The 9934-nt window shown below is 36.2% G+C and overlaps 1 protein-coding gene across 1 annotated transcript in view; it reads right to left on the reverse strand.

The window, feature by feature from the left end:
• LOC136846321 (streptococcal hemagglutinin) overlaps positions 1–9513 on the reverse strand; it is a 174045-nt gene extending 164532 nt beyond the window's left edge. The window contains exon 1 of the mRNA XM_067117123.1: positions 9264–9513. The gene's annotated coding sequence lies outside the window, so the exon portion shown is untranslated. The remainder of the gene's footprint in view (positions 1–9263) is intronic.
• Between the last annotated feature and the right edge of the window lie 421 nt (positions 9514–9934).

Raw genomic sequence — 9934 nt, forward strand, 5'->3', positions numbered from 1 at the left:
CACATACACAAACACACGCTCGCACGCACGCACGCACGCACGCACGCACGCACGCACGCACATGCACTCCAAACACCTACCTACCTTCCCGAATCCAATGCAAAATAGGTGGTTAAGGCATAACTGTCTGGGAGAGGTTGGTTATTGTGGAAGGGGGGAGGGGGTAGGTAAGCAACAGTCATTGACATAAGGGCCACACTGCCTTGCAAGAGCAAGATCGTCTGATCGGCTAAATGAGATTGGATAAGAATGGGGTAGGGAGTTGGGAGAGGGGGAGGGAATATGAGGAGGATGATTGGTTATGCTTTTGACAGTGACAACAAAAGCGGCTTGCGAAGGAAGAATAAGTTTGGTTGTATTTGTTGTGTTGTTGCTGTGGTTGTGGGTTTGGGGTCTATAACTTTTTGCTGTTGGAGGATAAACAGGAAATAAAAAATGTCATGCTGGTTCTTATACAGACAGAGAGAAATAGAGGTCTGTACTTTTTTTGTAAGAGGGGATAATCAGCAAACGAATTTTTTTAGAGAGAGAGAGAGAGAGAGAGAGAGAGAGAGAGAGAGAGAGAGAGAGAGAGAGAGAGAGAGAGAGAGAGAAGGCTGCCAGATGGAGGTAGGCAGACAAAAGACGAACAGCCAACTTTTTTTTTTTTTTTTTTGCCTACTAAAAAAAAAAAATAAAAAAACCAACCATATATTTTACTGTAATTAGATGACAAACCAAGAAGGCTAGACGGATCAGACATTCAAACAGGTAAAAAAAAATTTTGTCAACCAAAACTTAACCAAAAAAAATAAAAATTACCACAAAAACAATACACGAAACCGATGAAGCGCAAGACTATTGTAGTCTACAGCTCACCTCAAGCATTTTTCTTTTCTTTTTTTGGGAAAATTTCCGCTTCAATAAACTTCACTTTTTCGGTCAAGAGACCCTAGTGCACAACTGCATGGTACCTGATGATGTGGAAAGAGGACCTGAGACAAAGATTAATCGGGCTATTGTGGCTTGAATACTGAAGCTCGAACTTTACCTGAGGTAATTTCAAACTTGGTACAAGGTATTCTGACATTTCTTAATTTGTGTATATATTTACACATCTCTTGGTTCTTGATTTGTGTATCTTTATGGTATTTATGGTTTTCATAAAGACAAGGTCAGGTATGATTCATACAACTTGTTGTAGAGGGCACATGCGCAGTCCAGATCTCTATTTGTCCTTAAAAAAGGAACATTTACACTGTAATTGTCGATACTTCCCAAGCTTACTTATCAACAAACAGGCATTCTGCTCTAAGGAGACCTCTCAACAAGTAATGGCATGTATATATATTTGCAAATCTATTTTTCAGAATCCTAAAACAAATTGCAAATATTTCAACAATACCAACATACTAATTAACTACTCTTCAGTCACGAAATAATTTTACAAGATAATACGTACATTGATAAAAATCTGGGGTAAAATTAAACCCAATGTGGGTATCTGTAATCTACAGTGGAAAGATCTGACGGAAATTCAGATTCCAGGTGGATAAATAAAATTTTCAATGAAATTTACCTAAAGTAACTTTCAATGAAATTTACCTAGAGTAACCTTCCATGAAATTTACCCAAAGTAACCTTTAATGAAATTTACCTAAAGTAATCTTCAATGAAATTTACCTAAAGTAACCTAAGTTTATTTCTCATGTAGGCCATCTGTAATGTCTTTTGATCTGCCTGGAAATACATTTGCATACGGCCCTCGTGTGAGTGTGTGTATGTTTGAGAGAGAGAGAGAGAGAGAGAGAGAGAGAGAGAGAGAGAGAGAGAGAGAGAGTGGGGCAGACTGATCGACTGATAGTAAGATATCTGGCATCAGAGAGAGAGAGAGAGAGAGAGGAGAGAGAGAGAGAGAGAGAGAGAGAGAGAGAGAGAAGGAGGGGCAGACTGACTGGTAAATATCTGGCACCAGAGAGAGAGAGAGAGAGAGAGAGAGAGGGGGCAGACTGATCGACTGATAGTAATTTATCTGAGAGAGAGAGAGAGAGAGAGAGAGAGAGAGAGAGAGAGAGAGAGAGAGAGAGACTCCAGTATCAAGACATCTTGACAATTATACGCGACCTATTATATGTTGATAACCTCCAAGAATACTGATAATGACAGAAAGACGAACTTTGACATAAAAGACGACTATTACACGGCATGTACTTCATTACTATGTCGTGTACATAACCTCATTACAATGAGCGCATGAACACACTCACATATGTATGTGTGTGTGTGTTTGTAATAATTATGGCGAGTCTACGAACAGTCTTCACGAAAAGGCTCTTCACCACCGCTATCATCACTGTTGTCGTTGTTCTCCGCCGCCGGTGGTTTTCAAAACCCCTGTGGCATTTCCTCGTACCCAGAGGGGTAATGACGTGCACCCCGGAGGTCGTATCCCAGCCTCTGGTTGGCAAAGAACGCGTAATTATGGTCTCAGCTAATCAGGTCCTGGAGGCTGCTGCGGAGAAGCCAGCAAGGCTGGTTGCAATCAGGTTGGGATTTCCATCAATCATGTTGCCATTTTAATAAAATGACGCTGGGGTTATTTGCCATATCCTTTATGAGGAAATTACCAACATTTAAATGCTGTTATTAACTTCTTTACTAGTTCATGATATCTGGAATATAACATTGAAGCTCCTTGCGTACAGTAATCACTGCTTTATATACTTTGATTTGGATCAAAACTGGTGTGAATTAAGCATTTTAGGAGCAGTAATACAATGGAAATAGGGATACTATTTTCGGAAAATATGCCTCAAATGCATAGTATGCCAATTTGCTTATGTAGAACTCACGACAATTCTTATAACTTCGTCTTGAATGCATAATATTTCATAAAGTTATGAAAAAAATTACTTTCGCGCCTGTCAGTGGTCGTGATCATACAATTAAAAATCACACTAATAAACAGACAAAAAGATATAAATATAAATACAAAATAATTAACGAAGCGTAAATCAGTGGTAATTACAGGAACGACAGCTTGGACTCTTCAATAAAATAAATAAATATATAAATAAATACGGGAACTAGGTTCTAACTTATTCTCGATAGCCTAATCATTCAGAACGAAGTGCTAATTACTGCAGGTAAATATCTACCTGGTTTATTTAGCACCTTTGGAGACCTCTCCCCAGATTGGCACTCAAGTTAAGTTACCGAAATTCAGTATTTTATCATTTATTATTACTGAAAGCTGTTCAGATCTGATACTGCAACGCCATATAATTCTTAATTTCTCATCCAGTTTATCGAAGATAAACTTGGGCATTTGTTATTTGTTATAACTACGTGAAGTTAGAGTCACACCTGGATGACAGGTGTGGTAATTAGTGAGATTCTCTCAAGTCTACTTTTGGGTCACAACCTAGTTCTCCTCTTTCTCACTTGCATAAATATAAACAAAAATTATATACGATTTGTGATGAAGGGTATAAAGTTAATTCCTATATATATTGACCAGAAACCCACATGCAAAATTGCAAAAGAAAAACGCAACTGATTTCTTCACTTAACAATGTTAGAATGACAATAGTATTTCTGTGAAGAAAAATCCAAATTGCATCATTTGCAGATGAAATAAATCTGATATGTGATAAAATTAAACGAATTAACTCCTGCGATGAGTAAAAATGAGCATGAAAATTAAACTATAACTGATCACATATGTAAATGTGAAATAAGTAAATTATACATGTATCAAAGTAAACAAAAGAATACGCTTAAAAACTGGAATTGGAATATAAAATTTAGGCCAAAGGCCCAAGCGCTGGGACCTATGAAGGTCATTCAACGCTGAAACTGATGATGCGACAATTGTTAGGAGAGGGTGGAAAGTACGATGGAGGGAAAATACTATGAACGGAGGTATAGTAAAATGAATTAAAAGGGGTTGCAGCTTGGGGTCGAAGGGACGCTGCAGAGAACCTTAAGTATTACCTACAGTGTGCTGCGTGAGGTATACACTGACGGCACTGACCCTCTATGGGGTACACACACAAAAAAGACCAATATCACTTTCCAGTGAGTTGACGATAATCATACTTCAATTAAAACATTATCTTTCTCTGCTCTAAGAAAAATGACCTCTCGGCTCAGACACGTTAGACTGACAGGTAAATAACTTTGGAAGCCTTGGAATATTTTCTTTCCACTTTTTTTTAACTCAGGATATTTTCTCCTTAAAATAAAAAAAACTTCTTACCTCCTGATTCTAAAATAACTTATCAGCTTTGTAATTTTGTATAAAAAGCACAGATTCTAAGAATTTAACTTAAGTCTTCAACAAACGAGAGAGAGAGAGAGAGGATTTGTTGTCAGACCGTTGGCCTTGTACCATCACGGAATCTTACTCCTTGACCAACCCGTTAGAGAGAGAGAGAGAGAGAGAGAGAGAGAGAGAGAGAGAGAGAATTTGTTGGCCTTTCAACACAACGAATTCTTACTCCTTGACCAACCCGTTAGAGAGAGAGAGAGAGAGAATTATTTGGCCTTTTAACACCACGGATTCTTACTCTTTGACCAACCCGTTAGAAAGAAAGAGAGAGAGAGAGAGAGAGAGAGAGAGAGAGAGAGGAGAGAGAGAGAGAGAGAGAGAGAGAGAGAATGTCACTGAGGACACCGTATAATAATCAGCATAATAGCAAAACTAGGCGTCTAATTACGGTCAATTACAGCGTACTTATCTTACAACCCCCAAAGTGACCATCCTCACCGAAAGAGCAAGGATGTGCCGTGAACGCTGTAATTACGGAATGGCAGGACCTTGGCATAAGACAGGCAAGCCTACTGTGCCTCATTTCTTTCTCTTTTTTTTTTTCTTAATTTAAAGTTGGAAGAAAGCTGACTTTAGTTTCCTTCATAATAATAATAATAATAATAATAATAATAATAATAATAATAATAATAATAATAATAATAATAATAATAATAATAACAAAATTTTCTTTAGTCAAACAGTGGGAGAAGTAATGCTTTGCTTTTAACTAAATAATAATAATAATAATAATAATAATAATAATAATAATAATAATAATAATAATAATAATAATAATAATAATAATAAAATTTTCTTTAATCAAAAAATGGGAGGAAGTAGTGCCTTTGCTTTCAGAGCAATAATAATAATAATAATAATAATAATAATAATAATACTAAGACGCTGTATTCTAATGACTGGGAGGAAATATAATGCCTTTAGCTTCAGAGCAACAACAACAACAACAATAATAATAATATTAATAATAATAATAATAAAATTTTTTCCATGTAAGGCTGAGAATAGGCTGTATTTAGTTTTGAAATAATAATAATAATAATAATAATAATAATAATAATAATAATAATAATACTATAATAATAATAACACTCCATTTTTTCCGGTATGGGTGTATTACCTTGAATTGCAAGAAAAGTGTCACTTACTATATAAAACTTAGTGTGGAAAGTAAGGTCAACTTTCCCCCTCAACTTTAAATTGCAAAAAAATAATAATAAATAAATGTAAGTGCAGGTTTATGCCTCTGGATTAGCGGCCCTACCAAATCCAGCGATTAAAAGCTCTTACTGGCCGGTAATTGCATCGTTCATGACCCATCTCTATTTTTTGGTAAGGATGGTCACTTACGCATAAACTAATAATAATAATAATAATAATAATAATAATAATAATATTCGCCTCCCACTTAATAACTGGAAATATCAATAATTTTAATATTCATCATATAAATGTATTATTCCCAAAAGAACCATATAACTTATCATAAGAAAGGGGCAATTGTAAAATCAAATAATAAGCAACAATAACTACAGTAATAAAACGTTAACTCTAACAATAAGGACAGCATTGAAAACACTCAATAATAGTGATGATGCCTCTTCGCTAATAAGATCAAAACTTAATGAAAAATCAGCAAATTATAAATATAATAATAATAATAATAATAATAATAATAGCAATAATAATAATAGAGAGAGAGAGAGAGAGAGAGAGAATAACTCTTTCGCATTAGTGATAATATCAAGAAATATGTATATGTGTATGTGTATATGTGTGAGAGAGAGAGAGAGAGAGAGAGAGAGGAGAGAGAGAGAGAGAGAGAGAGAGAGAGAATATGTGTATGTGTATATATGTGTACGAGAGAGAGAGAGAGAGAGAGAGAGAGAGAGAGAGAGAGAGAGAGGCAATGACTCATAATTTATAAAACCTCACCTTCATGTGAATACGTTAAAAGATAGGCCTACTAACTTTATAAGGCAATCACCATAAGCTACAAGCTGGACACCTGTGAAATAGACGCCCTAATCCGTTAAGTAGGACCGTAAAATGATTCCCGTTTTAGGCCTATTAAAACATTTCACCTCATATAGGCCTACTGAACAACGATAACTGCAGTGAAAAGTAACGAAAAAAAAAACAGGCCCAGATTAACTTTTCATACACATAATATTTTGGACGAGGATGATTTAAAATATAGTAAAATCATTCACTCTACTTGTGTAATATATATATAATGTATATATATATAAATACACACACACACACACACACACATATATATATATATATATATATATATATATATATATATATATATATATATATATATATATATATATATATATATACTATATAATGTGTGTGTAAACATCTTCAGTGTGTAACTTCGAAAAATGAAGGATGAAGGTACTATAGGGGTTGAACATAACGTCCTCAGGGTTGGGACTTGATGTCGACACTCTTATGGTACTGTTTTACAACATTGGCAATAATAAAAAAAATATTACATTCCTGATAAAACTGATAATACTATTGCTAGCAACCTTTATTATTACACAGATATTCAAGAAATTGGACACTCTGAGAATGTTTCAGTATAAATAATAATAATAATAATAATAATAATAATAATAATAATAATAATAATAATAATATAAAATGAAGTCCACCCATATCGAAAAACAAATTTCATCGCCCACATATAAACCTACCTACCTAATAGCATGCTCGCTACAGCTACTACTAAAAATAACAGTGATTATAAAAATATTGATAGTTACTCCTATACACAATTCTAAATCAACAGGCTTCGTTCACAGACAGGTAAACCTGCCTACCTCCAGTCAACCTTCTCCCTGGCACAACCGTCTTGTGGTAGGAATTGTTGGACAGTGACTCAAGACCAGGGTCTCATAAATGTTGGAACAGGTCATGGCCAGGTCACAGGTGCTAATATAGACGGGACCAGGTGGCACGGGAGAGTAGCACTCCAGCTCTCGTCTGCTGGTACCAGTTCACCTGGCAGTGAAATGTAGTAAGCCAGTGATGATGCCTATTATTTTTTTTTCCCTTTTTTGTGCGGGGTTTACCAGTGACTACGGGATGGAATAATAATAATAATAATAATAATAGTAATATAATAATAATAATAATATTAATGTAAATGGGATTTTCTCTACCTTAAACGATCAAGATGTGAAGACGTAAAATGGAAGGAATATACATTGCTCATTAAAACGATTCCATAATAATAATAATTATAATAATAATAATCCAGCAACATTGACACTTTACCCTCATAAGGAAACATGTTTCCTTCAGAGCCTAAATTATATAGGCCTAAACTTCGCAGGATCTTGCAACAGAACTATAAATAAAAAAAAACACTTCACAAAGGCCTACTTTTTTTTCCTAGCATGCTAAGATAAGATTATTTGAAGGACAGTCAAGACACAAGTGACGAAAGAAGGTGGCCAGTCATACAGGGTCTACACTGACAGTTGACTAGACAGGTCTTGTCAGCCCAGATGCTGAGAGAGAGAGAGAGAGAGAGAGAGAGAGAGAGAGAGAGAGAGAGAGAGAGAGAGAGAGAGAGAGAACACCTATAGAAAATGCAATTAATTTTCGTAATGTGCTCGTGTTGAGAGAGAGAGAGAGAGAGAGAGAGAGAGAGAGAGAGAGAGAGAGAGAGAGAGAGAGAGACCTGATAAGACCAATACGAAAAGCAATTAATTTGGGGCTGTGTGCTTGAGAGAGAGAGAGAGAGAGAGAGAGGAGGAGAGAGAGAGAGAGACTGATATAAGACCAATACGAAAGTGCGGATTAATTTGCTGTGCTTGAGAGAGAGAGAGAGAGAGAGAGAGAGAGAGAGAGAGAGAGAGAGAGAGAGAGGACCTATTCCAACGAGTAATGAAAACGGTTAACTTGCGCTGTGTGTGTGTGTTCAGAGAGAGAGAGAGAGAGAGAGAGAGAGAGAGAGAGAGAGATAATTTATTTGACAACACGAAAAGCTGTTAATTTGTTCGTAAGAGGGGAGGAGGGGTTAAGTAATTTAGTGATAACACGAAACGCTAGTAATTTCTGTCTAGGGTAGAAAGAGATGGCAATCAAATGATAATACGAATTGCTGGTAATGAGAGAGTCCTGGTGATAACATGTTAATAACTGATAGCATAAATTGCTGTCACTGATGGAGAAAATATTCAGCTGCCAGTTAATGAATAACAACTGTCAAACTGAGAAATCTGAATTAACCAAAAATTTACAGCCGGAAAAGCAACCTTTTCTTTCTCTCTCTATTGCTCCTTAAGCAATTCCTATCTTGAAGTGCCTTACCATTTAAGGCCAACAAATTCATGCAGAGCTAAATGCCAAAATTAAGCCCCGCAAAGAAACACCTATAAACACCCTCTCATCCACTCCGGCATATGCCTACCTCCCCCTTTGTTATTAAAAAAAATGTCCAGACATTTCTTGCCCCCCCCCTTTTTTTTACCAAGGACAATAAACAAACAAATACGTTTGCACTCGCCTCTTCAATATGAAGTACATAAACGCAGAAAAGCTATTTATCACTCGCGTCCTTAAAATGCACTCGAACTCATAATGTCAGATGTCATGGCGTGTTTCTGAAATAACTCGGAGTCTACCTGCACTCGCTTTTGCAATGGCTTTGTTAAAGGCAAAAATGGTTTTCTATGAAGGGGATATACTTTTCGGGTCTCTCCATCGTGTAAAAATAAAAATAATTCTCGGATAAGAAACCAATTGGGTCAGAGCAATTCTCAGAAGAAAACCGTCTGGGTCGATATTATTTCAAAATGCTAACAATTCGTGATATTTAAATTTCAATAGCAGAAAACTAATCGTTGAATCTAACTAATTATACTGCCTAATTAAATTATAAACATTAATCACTTGGCTAACAAAAATCTCTTAGTAAACTCACCTTGAACTGCTGCTAATTGGTTTCTTTTTAGGAGTGCAGCAACACTGACACATGAACCAACACAAAATAAACCTAAATGGAATGAAAGCCCAAAAAATATATCAATTCCGATAACAACTCCTCTGCAACGTCAACAAGTTTCCGCAAACTTTAAGAGGACGAAGTCGTCGAGCGGGAACGCGGAGCGTCACGTCCACTCACCACCACTTCCAACTTCACACTGGCGCCTACGACGAGCGCGACCTGATTCACCGTTAACTTGCCTACGGCCTCGCAAACATTCTGGTTTACGTTTTCTAATGAACCAAGTCGGTTTCTATAACCATATTTTAAGAAGCACTTGGTCCCTGTGCTTTTAGGAGTTGCTTATTGAGAAACAGACTTTTCTATTTCATGTTGAAACTATAAAAAGTGACTCTAGAGTGCCCTATAGGGAGTAAAATTAGTTTATAGACAAGGTACAGGTAGTAGGTGAAACGTGTACGAACCCGGGGAAACCAGCTTCAAAATACCTCTTCGATCAGGAGGGAGGGCATTCCTTTGTCAGTGACGAAATTGACGATGAATGCAGGATATAAAAAGATATAACTGAGATACAAATAATATTTACACCCCACTCAAAAATGTTGAAGAGAAACCTACTTACGTGCTAATACCAATGTGTTCTTAAA

The sequence above is a fragment of the Macrobrachium rosenbergii genome, chromosome 15 (assembly GCF_040412425.1).
Source record: "Macrobrachium rosenbergii isolate ZJJX-2024 chromosome 15, ASM4041242v1, whole genome shotgun sequence".
Taxonomy (NCBI): Eukaryota; Metazoa; Arthropoda; class Malacostraca; order Decapoda; family Palaemonidae; genus Macrobrachium; species Macrobrachium rosenbergii.